General features: G+C 44.5%; 1 long non-coding RNA gene across 2 annotated transcripts in view; it reads left to right on the forward strand.

Annotated features, from left to right (window-relative positions):
• Positions 1-2957: 2957 nt before the first annotated feature.
• LOC104652271 (uncharacterized) overlaps positions 2958-14063 on the forward strand; it is a 62067-nt gene continuing 50961 nt past the window's right edge. The window contains exons 1-2 of one of the 2 annotated variants that reach the window (XR_012512502.1): positions 2958-3283; positions 3595-3695. This is a non-coding gene — a long non-coding RNA (uncharacterized LOC104652271). The remainder of the gene's footprint in view (positions 3284-3594; positions 3696-14063) is intronic. The other variant, XR_745608.2, reaches the window with a different exon arrangement.

The following is a 14063-nucleotide window of genomic DNA, read 5'->3' on the forward strand; positions in this document are numbered from 1 at the left end:
ATAGAATAAAATGGGACAGCACAGGTCAGGGTGGGAGGAAAGGACAGCATAGCAGAGAAGGGAAGAAAGGGCATTTTAGCCAGAGAAAGGCTCATGCAAAACCCCTGATGGGACATGCCATCTTCAGTTCCTTGTGGTTAGAATGAAGACGAGGGCGAGAGAGAGGAAGAGGCGTGAGACATGATCTCAGAAGGCAAGTGAGAAAGCTGCCTTCTGAATCCTTACTTAATCCTCACTTACTCCTCACACAGTGCTCTGAGTAAGTTTTACAGATGAGGGGACTGAGCTGAGAACGGTTGGGAGAGTCACCAAGGTCACCTGGTTGTGAGAGGCAGAGCCGGGACATAAGCCCTGATCTGCAGGCATCTGCTGAGAACTTCAGGAACAAGGACTGCCTGCAGCAAATTCCCTGTACCTGGTTTTTTTCTGTCTCCAGAAAATGAGCAGGGAATAAAACTCTACAAATGAAAGGACTCTGTAATTGTTTTTAGGGCAACGGACAAAGTGGGGGCATCTGCCTTGCTCTTCACCAACAGGAGCGAGACTTAAGGGCACCCGAGGGCCAGGGGGCACTAAGAGAGGAAGGTAAATGGCTTAGCTGTGAGACTCACAGAGCCTTGGGGAAAAGGGTCAAGAGGCCTACTCCCATCTGGGGCTCCTAAAGGCTTCCAGATGCCCTAAGGACTGAAAAGAGGATAATCTCATCAAGTGATAGAAAATTTCAAAATACATATGAAAACACGAAGTAATGATAAGGAAGTCCAACAGAATTCTCTCTCTCTTTTTCTTTTTTGGGTGACAACTCTGATTTATTCATTTTTTTTTTTTTTTGAGCATGCTAAGATTGTTTTTGGGGAACCTGAAGCCCGCTGAGTGGTGTTAAGAACTACTTCCCTATTTTGCAGACAAGGTGACTTTAGTCACAGGGGAGATGGGTTCAGGGCTTTGCCTGAGCCTTCAATGTGGCCTTGGAAATGAACAGCCTTAACTCAGATGAAAGTCTCAGTTTTTCCATTAAAAGCACTTTCCCATAGCAAATTCAGAATGCAGCCTGAAATCAAGATGCGCTATGAAACTTATTCCTTTGGGGCATATGTGCAGCTTGTGCAGCATAAACCGCTTGTTTTCCAGACAGGAGAAAATTTATGGTTAAAAATTTTCTCTGGGGAGAGGCTAATTAGAGTTTGTACTCTGGTTCTCAAAATACCACTAGCAAATCTCGTGCTATTGCTCAGAGCTCATCTTACTTGGCTAGAGGATAACCCAGGGCTTAAAATCAGCGGAGGCTCAGTTTTAGAGAAAGTAGGCGCTTTCTCCAAAACTTGCTCCTCTTCATACCTGCTTGAAGCTCCAAAATGTGACATGCAGAAGGAATATGATTTCGGAATGCAGAATCTGGACTGTTTTGGCAGAAAAGTAAGCTTGAAGAGAGGTCTCGTAATGCAAAGCAGTAAAGATCAAGAAAAGACACTTCAACTTCTTTACCGGTATAATTTCCTAGTGGGTCTGAAAGGTGCTGGGATCTCTGATATTTCCAGCAAAGTGAACCTGCTTATAGCCTGGTTAAAGCAGCGTGGTCGTCCTGACCTCTGGGAAGCTTAATATCAGATCTAATGAAATACAACACGTGGCTGACATCAGAGCCTGTCTCGGACCACACATCAAAGGGAAGGAAGTGGATGCTTTGATCCTCTCAGTCATCGCTCTCTACAGAAAGTTTTAACAAAAGAAGGAGTGAACTGAGTGGGGGCGGGGTGGGATTCAGGGACTGGTTTTTCCTTCTGCTGGTTATGTCACTCTTCAAGATCTGGAGAACAGGCAGGACGGTGGGTGTAGGGAGTGATTTTCCTGTTGTAGTTTCCATGGGCTGAGGTGCCTATCTTCTCCCTAATCCCTGCCTTCCCTGTACAAGGACTCCTGAATTCGAAAGTTAGAGTTTCGTTTATTCAGCTTGAGTTTTAACTTTTATTAGAATATAAGCCCCTCCTAAGACAGGCAAAAACGAATGCCACATTATCCTACTCTTCAGTAAAAGTACCGTGTTAGAATGCACACCAGCTCAAAGTGTCTCAGCTCCTGGTGAGCATGGGGTGCAGACTGTATGTGTTCCTGGGGGGCCCCGCCTTTCCACTAGGACCTTGACCGACCCTGCCTACCCTCTGGTCCCCATGCCTGCCCCTCCCTGCATGAACATTAATCTCCAGCAGTTGCCCTGAACTGCCCTGTGGCTTTTCACCCCTATCCACACAGTTGCTTGCTCTTGACTTAGGACGTGTTGTTCACAGGCGTGGAATGCCCGCCAAAGGTCAAATATTATCCCGGTTCCTGACAAAGATTAGGCCATGAAAATATTTATCATAGAAATGAATTAAAATAATTGCACCGTGGTGTATCTTTTTTTTTTTTTTTTTTTTTGATTCTGCGGGTTTTCAATGAAAGGAAGAATGTGAGGCATTAAGAAGCCTGAGGAAGTTGGCCGGGCTCGGTGGCTCAAGACTGTAATGCCAGCACTTTGGGAGGTCGAGGCGGGTGGATCACGAGGTCAAGAGATTGAGACCATCCTGGTCAACATGGTGAAACCCCGCATCTACTAAAAATACAAAAAAAAAAAAAAAAAAAAAAAAAAAAAAAAAAAATTAGCTGCGCATGGTGGCGCGTGCCTGTAATCCCAGCTACTGAGGAGGCTGAGGCAGGAGAATTGCCTGAACCCAGGAGGCGCAGGTTGCGGTGAGCCGAGATGGCGCCATTGCACTCCAGCCTGGGTAACAAGAGCGAAATTTTCAAATAAAAAAAAATAAAAATAAAAAAATAAAAAAATAAAAAAAGAAGAAAGAGGGGAGCGACGGGCTCCCGCCTGGGGAGAGAGGACAGGAAGAGGGAAGTCTTGTTCAGTGCTTTGGGCTAACTGCCCAACTTGGGGTGGTGCCAGGTAGGGGCGGGAATCTGACTCAGAGCTGATGACCCAATGTTCTGGGAGCACAGGGACAGGCTTGGCACACTTGGTCGGGGTGTGCAGGAGGGACAGAGGAGGGAAGAACCAGAGGAGGGGGTTCGGCCAAGGAAGCAGTGCAAAGCTTAGGAAACCCTGGCTAGTGAGGCAGAAAGGAACAGAAAGTTTGCTTCTCCAGCTGCAGCGCAGTCAAAGGCCAGAGAACCCCCAAACAGTCTCCCATGAACTTTTTAGAGTCCATCACGATGCATCTGTTTTCCCTCAGCAATTAAAAGGAGTCTCAATAAAATGTGAGGGAGTCATCGCTCAAAGCCAGATGATCCTGAGCGGGTGGTAGGTTAAATTGTGGTTGGAGGTGTGTGATGGGGGGCTCAAGGGAGACACGGGGGTACAGAGAGAAATGGCCAGTGCCCGGGTGGCCTTCCCTCCTCTCCTCCAGGGCTGCCGAGGTCCACGGAAGGACGAGCACTCACCCCCGTGCCCCTCCTTTCCACCTGATAGTGCGAGGCCAGGTTTTCTCTAGGACCTTGATTTTGACATCTGCCCCTGGGGAAGACGTCAGCGTGGCGGCTGGCCGGGAGTGAAAGCAATGAGACAGGGACGTGGGGACAGCGTGGCGTCATTCTCTGCTTCTTTTCCTGCAGCGTGCGCCGTTTTCACCATCCTCTTTATGCTGATGGCACCTAGACTCCCTCCCCGCGACCTGAGAGTGGCAGCCACCTGTAACCCTGGATGGAAGTCACAGGTAAGAATGTGGCAGAGAGCAAGCACTGTGTGATCAGTTAGCTTTGCCTCTTCGATATGCCTTGTGGCGGTGGACATTACCTGTATTAGTCAGGGTGATATCCTAGAGGGACCCTGACTAGACGGACAGAACTAATAGGATCGACACATATATGAAGGGAAGTTTAAGTATTAACTCACATAATCACAAGGTCACACGATAGGTTATCTGCAAGCTGAGGAGCCAGGAGAGCTACTCCAAGTTCCAAAACTGAGAACTTGGAGTTCAAGGGCAGGAAGCATCCAGTACGGGAGAAACATGGAGGCTGGGAGCCTAGGCCAGTTTCTCTTTTCACATTTTTCTGCCTGCTTATATTCTAGCCTCCCTGGCAGCTGATTAGACAGTGCCCACCCAGATTAAGGGTGGTTCCGCCTTCCCCAGCCCACTGACTCAAACGTTCATCTCCTTTGTCAATACCATCACAGATACACCCAGGATCCATACTTTGGATCTTTCAATCCAATCGAGCTGACACTTAGTATTAACCATCACATGACCTAAGCAATCTGAGCGTCAGTTTCTCCCCTGGAAAATGGAAGTAACAATAACATCCATGCCGGGCGCGGTGGCTCAAGCCTGTAATCCCAGCACTTTGGGAGGCCGAGGCGGGTGGATCACAAGGTCAAGAGATCGAGACCATCCTGGTCAACAAGGTGAAACCCCGTCTCTACTAAAAATACAAGAAATTAGCTGGGCATGGTGGTGCGTCCCAACTACTCAGGAGGCTGAGACAGAATTGCCTGAACCCAGGAGGCGGAGGTTGCGGTGAGCCGAGATCGTGCCATTGCACTCTAGCCTGGGTAACAAGAGTGAAACTCTGTCTCAAAAAAAAAAAAAGAAAAAAAAAAAAAAGAAAAGAACAATAACATCCACTTCTTGGATCATTGTAAAAAGTAACTAAATGAAGGTATATAAAGTATATAGAACAGCTCCTGGCACAAGGCTATACTTAACATATTATACAAGAGGAAGCTGGAACGTCTCCCGAGGCATGGAGGAGCTTGGTACATGCATCTTGGATTTTGGCTTCTCTTTATTACCTACAGTAATAAAGATGATGCAGGTTTTTACAGTAAAAATGTATGCAGAGAGATTTTAAATGCACCAAAGGCCGATCTCTGAAAAAAAAAAAAAAAAAAAAAAAAAGGCATTATACTCATTGCTTGTCTTAGTTCAGCATTGCAGCTTTCATCAAAAAGAGAATAAAAATGGTGATTTTGTCCCACTGAAGTCCTAATTACGCTCATTGAAATTTATATGTTGAAGGATTTTTCAGAGGTAATATTCTCCATTCTTAGATAAGGTTGTATGAATGCCACTTAAATGTGTATGTGTTGACTCTTAAAAGTCAAGTCTCTAGAGACAGAAACAAACCCCCCAACAGAAAGAAGTGGGGGAGAGGAAGGGAATAGAAAAGAGGGGAGGGGGAGGGGAGGGGGAGGGGAGGGAAGGGGAGGGAAGAAGAGGGGAGGAGAGAGGGAGAGGAGGGGGAGGGGGATTGGGGGAAGGGGAGGGGAGGGGGAGGGAGGTTAAAGTTCTGCCCTAGGGCGGTAACTCCCTGGCATTTCTGGGTTGTGTGATCTGCCCTTCAGTCATGCCCTGGGGGAGTGAGATTCTATGCCTTGTGGTATGAAGGTTCATCCAAATCTGGACTTGGTGGTAGGAGCTAGAGACTCTGGCTGGTACAGAGCTGGTCACCCTGACAGCAAAGCAGGGAGCTAAGAGACAGTGGGACTAAGAAAATCTGTGGAGACCGTTAAGATGAGTCTGATACCGAAAGTTAATTTATTAAGATGGATGTTGGCTCATTCCGAGCAGTTGTTTCCTTAATATTGAATGTATTTCTCTTCCTTCTGGAGATTTCGACATTCACAAAAACTCTGAGTCATCTATAAATAAACAAATCTAAGCAGATTCTCCTCTACCAGCTTCTTAACATTATTTGGAGGAAAGAATAAAATAATATTTGAAATCAAATTTGTATTTGGAACCCTGGCATTAAAATCACCAGTGGTTTTATTTTAAACTTCAGATTTTCAAGCATTAGCTTACATATTTTAAAATTCATATTTATTGTTGTTCTGCTTCTAAATGGGAGGTCTTTTATGTGGATGGCTTTAGTAGTAGACATGTGATAGAGACCTGGGTCCTAACCCAGTTTGGTGTCACGTCACCTGGGCTTTCCCTATGGGTTAGAGGAGTGGTTTTAATTTTGGGGGATTTGAGGTACACTAGGAGTTCTGGTAGTACTTCTTGAAGGGATGAAAGCCTCTGAGCTACACCAATTTACCCCATAATGATCCTATCAGTACAACAAAGTCTCATGGTATAATAGTGCCCTCTTAGGGCTCTAAGCTCTGTCACCCTTTAGGTCTGGGAAGCTGTTTCAGTAGAACCAGTTACTGCTCTCCCCTTGGCTTCTCTTGCCTGTTCTCAGTGTTTTCGTGTGTGTTCTGGTAAAGGTCACACGGCTTAGCTCTTGGTCTCAGCGATCTCTTTTTATCAGATTATACAACCTGCTCAGTTCCATTTCTGCTGGACAGCATTGCCATAATAGCAATTCACATGTAACAGAAATGGACATATCAGTGAACATTTGGCAGCATGCATTTTGTGTGTGTGTGTGTGTGTGTGTGTGTGTGTGTGTGTCTGTGTGTGTGTGTGTGTGTTAGTCTCCCTCTGCTGCCCAGGTTGGAGTTCAGTGGTATGATCTCAGCTCACTGCAACCTCTCTGTCTCCTGAATTTAAGCGATTCTTGTACCTCAGCCTTCCTAGTAGCTGGATTACAGGTGAGCACCAGTGTGCCCAGCTAAATTTTGTACTTTCGGTGGAAACAGTGTTTCACATGTTGACCAGTTTAGTCTCGAGCCCCCGACCTCAGGTGACTCACCTGCCTCAGCCTCCCAAAGTGCTGGGATTACAGGTATGAGCCACTGCACCTCGTCAGCAGCACACTTCTGGAGGGACTGTCCTTCCCTGTTGTGCTGTGACACACACTTGCAAGACTCTGGACTAAACGTTGGACCAAATCCCTTCTAGATTTAACATCTTTTTAAAAACAGCTTGATAGAGGTATAACTGAAATACAAAAGCCTGTATATATTTAATATATATAACTTGATGAGTTTGGACATATGAAAGATGAGTAAGTTCTGGAGATCTGTTGTGCAATTTAACTGTGACCAAAGTTAACAAGACTGTATTGTACACTGAAAAATTGGTTAAGAGGTAGATCTTGCATTTTCTTATTGCAAAAGCAAACACATAAAAATCCACCAAAACGCCCAATAAACAAACAAAAAAACTAGAGTCACAAGGAAAATTTGAGATGGTCTATAATCAGGCGTCCCCAAACTACAGCCTGCGGGCTGCATGCGGCCCCCTGAGGCCATTTAGCCGGCCCCCCACCGCACTTCAGGAAGGGGCACCTCTTCCATTGGTGGTCAGTGAGAGGAGCACAGTATGTGGTGGCCCTCCAATCGTCTGAGGGACAGTGAACTGGCCCCCTGTGTAAAAAGTTTAGGGATGGCTGGATATGTCTATTACCTTACTTGTGGCCACCATTTCCTGATCGTATGCAGGGATCTGACATCTCTTTTTATAATCACAACAGAGAATATGGAGAGAAGACAAAGCAGGTAAGTAGCAAGCAACCTTAAAACCCAGAGCTCTCCTACCCAGTGTTAAGTTGTAGGAACTCTGGTTCCTGTTTAAGAAGCACGTTTCAGTCTCCCTACACCCCTGCCCCGACCCTGCCATTTTCTTGTCTGAGAAAGACTGTTGTTGTTAGATATTATTATCCATTCTTGGTAATCCCAAGATCTCTTTTCCAGGGAAAAAAAAATGGGATGACTGGGTATGTTAGTCCATTCTCATGTGGCTAATAAAGACATACCTGAGACTGGGCAATTTTTAAAGGAAAGAGGTTTAATTGACTCACAGCTCAGCATGGCTAAGGAGGCCTCAGGAAACTTACAGTCATGGTGGAATGGGAAGCAGCATGTCCATCTTCACATGGCAGCAGAAAGGTGAAGTGCCCAGCAAAAGGAGGGAAACCTCCTTACAAATCCATCAGATCTTGTGAGAACTCACTATCAGGAGGACAGCTGCATGGGATTAACTGCCACCATGATTCAATTACCTCCCATAACATAACATAGTTCCCATACATGTGGGGGTTATGGGAACTACAGTTCGAGATGAGATTTGGGTGGTGATACAGCCAAACCATATCATTAGTAGATAGTTATGTAGTTTGTATCTGGGTTCCCATACTTCCTCTGCTATACCAGCTAGCTGTGTGACATTGAACATATAACAGAAATGGACATATCAGTGAACATTTGGCAGTATGCATTTAAATTCTTTCTCTTTCAGGACTGCAGTCCTGTGAGAGAGATGTGGTAGCTGCTCCAGCTTCCACACTGGTATATTCTAAAGTGGTGACTCCCCATCATCACCTTCGTGATTCAGCCCTCTGCCAAGTGTGTGCTGGTTCAACCTCCTATACCTACGGCCACAGCATTTTTCTAAGCACAGATCTAGTCATGTCTCTTACTACAAACAGCTTATGAAATACTTTGTTATTATTATTATTATTTTTTGAGATGGAGTTTTGCTCTTGTTACCCAGGCTGGAGTGCAATGGTGTGGTCTCGGCTCACCACAACCTCCGCCTCCTGGGTTCAGGCAATTCTCCTGCCTCAGCCTCCTAAGTAGCTGAGATTACAGACACGTGCCACCATGCCCAGCTAACTTTTTGTATTTTTAGTAGAGACGGGGTTTCAGCATGTTGACCAGGATGGTCTCGATCTCTTGACCTCGTGATCCACCTGCCTCAGCCTCCCAAAGTGCTGGGATTATAGGCATGAGCCACCGCACCTGGCCCCTTTGTTATTATTTTTTAAGAGGCAGGGTCTAGCTCTGTCACCTAGGCTGGAGTGCTGTGGCACAATTACAGCTCACTGTAACCTCAAACTCCTGGGATCGAGGGATTCTCCTGTCTCAGCCTCCCAAATAGCTGGGACTGCAGGTCCACACACTGCACCTGGATAATTTTTAAATTTTTTGTAGACAGGGTCTTGTTATGTTGCTCGGTCTGGTCTTGAACTCCTGGCCTTAAGGGATCTTCCTGCCTCTGCCTCCCAAAGTGCTGGGATTACAGGTGTGAGCTACTGTGCTTGGCCTTTTAAAAAATATATTTCTTTTGAAAAATGTTTATTTCTGTAGAGGTAGGGTCTCACTATGTTGCTCAGGCTGGACTCAAACTCTTGGCTTCAAGTGATCCTCCCACCTTCGCCTCACAAAGTCCTGGGGTTACATTATAATCCTCCCTTAATGGTTTCTAGCTGTTCATGAAATAAAGATTAAACTGCTTAGCTTGGCCTTTAAAATCCCCTAATCTTGCCTTGTCTAACTTCATTTTTCACTACTTTTACCCTCACTTTTATCCTTAGGGTATCTTAGCATTCCTTTAGTTTCTCTGCCTTAGGATCGTTGTTCATACTGTTCCTTCTGTCTGGAATGCTTTCCTCCACAAACAAGGAAGAACAAACCACAGAAGGCCACAGGAGGCCTCTGAGGAGGAAGGCCTTTTCGTGCCTCATGTTCTGGAGCAGGGTGACCTCGGCTCTGTTACCGTAAACATTGTGCTCAAGGACATAAGCCCCTTCACAGCACTATGACGTAGCCAGACTTGTAGGCTCCTGGTAAGGTCCATGTTCCACCAGCTGCACATAGATAATAAACTAAAGGTAACCACATGTTCTTGTTTTGTGAAACTCCCAAACTGCCACTTTTATCAATCCTTGGGATGACATGCCAGTTCCGGTTCACTGATTCACTCCATCATCACCCTCTCCCACCATTACTCCACCTCTACCCTGTAGATCAAAGTGATTGTAACCAATAAATAGAGTGGATGATCAGAGCTCAGGGCTTTCACTGTCTCCTCCAAAGTAATGAGTGACGGCCCCCTGGTCCCACTGTCTCTCTTAATCTGTCTTTTTCTCATTCCATTGTTGCTACCAAACTTTGGGTACCCACGGGTGATGTAGGGCTGGCTCCCTACATTCTGGTGCCCAATGTGGGGCTCATGGAGCCCTACACACCTCCTCTTTGCCCAGTACTAACTTCTTTTCCTTTACATCTCAGCTGAAATGGTCCTTCCTCCAGGAAGGCCTTCCCTGAACATTCCATGCACAACTTGTTCAGTCCCCCATTACATTCCTTCATACGTGCCTACACTTTTATTTCCTGGAAATTGCTGCCATTTATAAATATATACTCGTATGATTTTACTGATTGTCTATTTTTTCTCTACTAGAATGCATGTTGCCTAAAGTCAAGAACTATGTGTGTTTTGCTCTCTATTTTCTTCCCAGGGCTCATTACAGTGCCAGTTGCTCAATAAATACTTTTTGGTAGAATTAAAGTAAAGATGGGTGGATGACAGATGAATGCCAAGAAGAAATATGTGAGATTTCCCACCCTGGCCTGAGTTGCCTTCCCAGCTCCATTTCCCATACTCTCTTCCTTGATTTTTTCATGATTCCTCCACGTCTCTTGCATTCCAGTCACGTAGAGCTCCTATTATTAAGATGACACTGTGTTTTTCTACCTTTACTGCTGTTTAGCCAAGACAAAAATGCCTTGATATGTTATATCAGTTGTTGCTATGAAGGTGATTCTCGTGTCACAATAAAAAATTATAGGTTGTTTAAGGGAACAAACAATAAATAGGGAAGAGATTTTGGTTTAGAAAACCAAAGGGGCTGGGCGTGGTGGCTCACGCTTGTAATCCCAGCACTTTGGGAGGCTGAGGGGGGCGGATCATGAGGTCAGGAGTTTGAGACCAGACTGACCAACATAGTGAAACCCCGTCTCTGCTAAAAATACAAAAATTAGCCGGGTGTGGTGGTGCCTGCCTGTAATTCCAGCTCCTCAGGAGGGTGAGACAAGAGAATGGCGTGAACCCAGGAGGCGGAGGTTGCAGTGAACTGAGATCATGCCATTGCACTGTAGCCTGGGTGACAGATCAAGACTCCATCTCAAAAAAAAAAAAAAAAAAAAAAAAAAGAAAGAAAGAAAAAGAAAAGAAAAGAAGAAAACCAAAGACACCCAGGAACCATGGCGGCTGTTTAAATGCTTTAAGGACTGTTCTTAAGATGATTAAACTGTTCCCTACGATAGAGAGATTAGACCCGGAAACAAGAAGTCTAAGATACAGGGAAACAAATTTCGACTTGATAGAAAGCAAGACTGTGATAAACATACGTGGCAGGAAAGGAAATGGGTTGCCTCAAATGTTAGCGTGCTCTCTATACCTAGCAGTGCTTCAGCCAAGGTTAGACGGTCACTTGAGATAGTTGGATTGGGTCATCTCCCAGTCTTCTTACACATATTCTGTCTGTAGAATGATGTTTCTGTTAAACCAGCATCTGAACAGGACACAACTCTAGAGATGGTGGTAGGGCCCAATCAGTATCTTAAATAATGAGGTCTTTTACTTCAAAACTTTACAAAGGGCTTAGATAAAATTGAGAAGTAATCTCTGGGCAGGCAGAAAGCAATCTAGACTCATGGTGTTCCAGAATGCTGTCTCTTTTGTTTCCTTTTTAACCTATCAAGGAACCCAGTTCTCACATAAAGACAGCACATGCTTCTGCAGACCTCAGCATGCTTCTTTTTCAAAGATTTTGGCTCCACCTAGTGGTTTGACTGGGTGTTTTGCACACCATGGGTGCAGGGTTGGTGCTGGAGTGAGGGTCCCGGGACTTCCTGTTGGGGGAATAGGTTTCCTCGCTCCTTGACTGGACCCTTCTCAGTCTTGCTCTGTTGACTGAGAACTAGTTGACTAGAGTTGGTGACAGTATCACTGCACTTTGCACCTTTAAGAGGTTTGGCCTCCAGATCCCTATGTTAGCTCACATGGTATGGGCAAGGAAAAAAGTTTAGAGGTCATTCTTTCTACTGACTGTTCCTCAAACTATGCATTATGGAGACCAAAGTGTTTCAGAGAGGTGTTTTGGGAGTCACTGCAGGGTGTGGAGAAAGGCTGAACTGTAGATCAGGTGTGGTGTCTCATGCCTGCAATCTCAGCATTTTGGGAGACCGAGGCGGGTGGATCACTTGAGATCAGGAGTTCGAGACCAGCCTGGCCAACATAGTGAAACCTCCATCTCTACTAAAAATACAAAAATTAGCCAGGTGTGGTGGCCCGCACCTGTAGTTGCAGCTACACGAGAGGCTGAGGCAGGAGAATCACTTGAACCTGGGAGGCGGAGATTGCAGTAAGCCATGATTGCACTGCACTCCAGCCTGAGTGACAGAGTGAGAGTCCACCTCAAAAAAAACAAAACAAACAAACAAAAAAACCTCTGAGCTGTCAGGGATCCCCCTCTCTCCACTCACCTTCTCATTCCTACCCTCCTGCAAACTCTCCAACACTGTATCAACACTACTTTTTCTCTCTGCACTGGGTTTCCACCTAAGATTTGCGTTAAAAAAAAAAATTCTGTTAAAAATAATGTTAAGAAAGATTGGTTTCTTCCGTATCACCTTATTTTAGAGTACATTGAGACTGGAGAGTTTATTGATATGCCCAAATTTAAGAGCTGGCTCTGCTAGAACCGTAATTCACGTCTCCTGATGGTCACAATGAAGCTCCATCTATCATCTTTAAAAAATGCACTTTCACCCTGGGCACCTGAATGGTCAGTTCCCAAGGGTCCAGTCCCCTCTCCACTTCACATGCGAAGAAATATGATTTCAGTGATCCCAGAAACTATATTTCATGTTGTTGCTTCACTCTTGTGAGTGACTTAGTTTTATTTATAGGACAAATGAATCCTGGTGAAAGAAGTGTCTTAATCTGTTTAGGCTGCTATAAAAAATACGATGGATTAGGTGGTTCAAATAATTGATTTCTTAGAGTTCTGGAGGCTAGCAACTCCAACCTCAAACTGCCAGCAGATTTGGTGTCCAAGGAAGGCCCTCTTCTTGTTTTCAGATGGCTGCCTCCTTGCTCCGTACTCACATGGTAGAAACAGATCATCCCTCTCATGTCTCTTCTCACAAGTGTACTAATCCCACACACGAGAACTCCATCTTGGTGATCCAGTGATCTTCTAAAAGCCCCACCTCCAAATTTCATCACATTAAGGATTAGGGCATCAATACATAAATTGGGGGTGGGGACACAAACATGCAGACCTAGCAGCAAATGGTTGGTTAAAAACACATGATTCATCTATCTGTGATCAACAAAAGAAACACCAGTATTCTCTTCTCTCTCATCCTCCATGATAAGCTTACGGATCTGTGCTTAAGGCGGAAATACTATAAGAATATGTGATGACTGAACACTTGATGAGAAGTAAACATCTGGCCATCGTTTGGTGTCTGCAACTCAAAGATGCCTTTTTAGAATTCTAACTCAAATAAAATAAAACCACTGAATTATTTATTTTTATTTTTGTAGATTTCAGGAGTATAGTATGTTTGTTACATTGATACATTGCATGTTGGTAAAATCTAACCATTTAGTGTAACCATCACCCAAATAGAGTACATTTTAATTGTTAGGTAAGTCTCATCCCTCGCCCACTTCCCACCCTCCCACGTTTCTAGTCTCCATCATCTATTGTTTCACTCTCTATGTCTATGTGTACACGTTATTTAGCTCCCACTCATAAGAGAGAACACGCAGTGTTTGACTTTCTGTTTCTGAGTTACTTCACTTAAGATAGTCTCCAGTTCCATCCATTCTGCTGCAAAATACTTTATTTCATTCTTTTATTATGGCCAAATAGTAGTCCGTGTGTGTGTGTGTGTGTGTGTGTGTGTATCACATTTTCTTTATCCAGTCATCCATTGATGGACACTTAAGTTGATTCCATATCTTTGCTACCGTGAATAGTGATGCAATAAACATATGGTTGCAGATGTCTTTTTGAAATATTGATTTCTCTTCCTTTGAGCAGATACCCAGTAGTGAGATTGCTGGATTGAATGGCAGTTTTATTTTTACTTCTTTGAGAACTCTCCAAACTGTTTTCCATAGAGGCTGTACTCATTTAAATTCCCACCAACAGTGTATAAGAGTTTTCTTTTCTTCAGATCCTCACCAACAGCTGTTATTTTTGAAAGACAGCTATTAATTTACCCATTTTAATTAACTAAAAAACGATGTTACTTATTTGATTGCATGTCTTTCCCCAGAATGTAGGTGCCTTGAAGGGAGAAACTACATCTGCCTTGTTTATGACTGTATTTCAGCATCTAGCTTATTGCTGGCACAAAGCACACACTCGATAAATAATTGCTACAT

Source organism: Saimiri boliviensis, chromosome 11 (genome assembly GCF_048565385.1).
Source record: "Saimiri boliviensis isolate mSaiBol1 chromosome 11, mSaiBol1.pri, whole genome shotgun sequence".
In the NCBI taxonomy this organism is placed as follows: Eukaryota; Metazoa; Chordata; class Mammalia; order Primates; family Cebidae; genus Saimiri; species Saimiri boliviensis.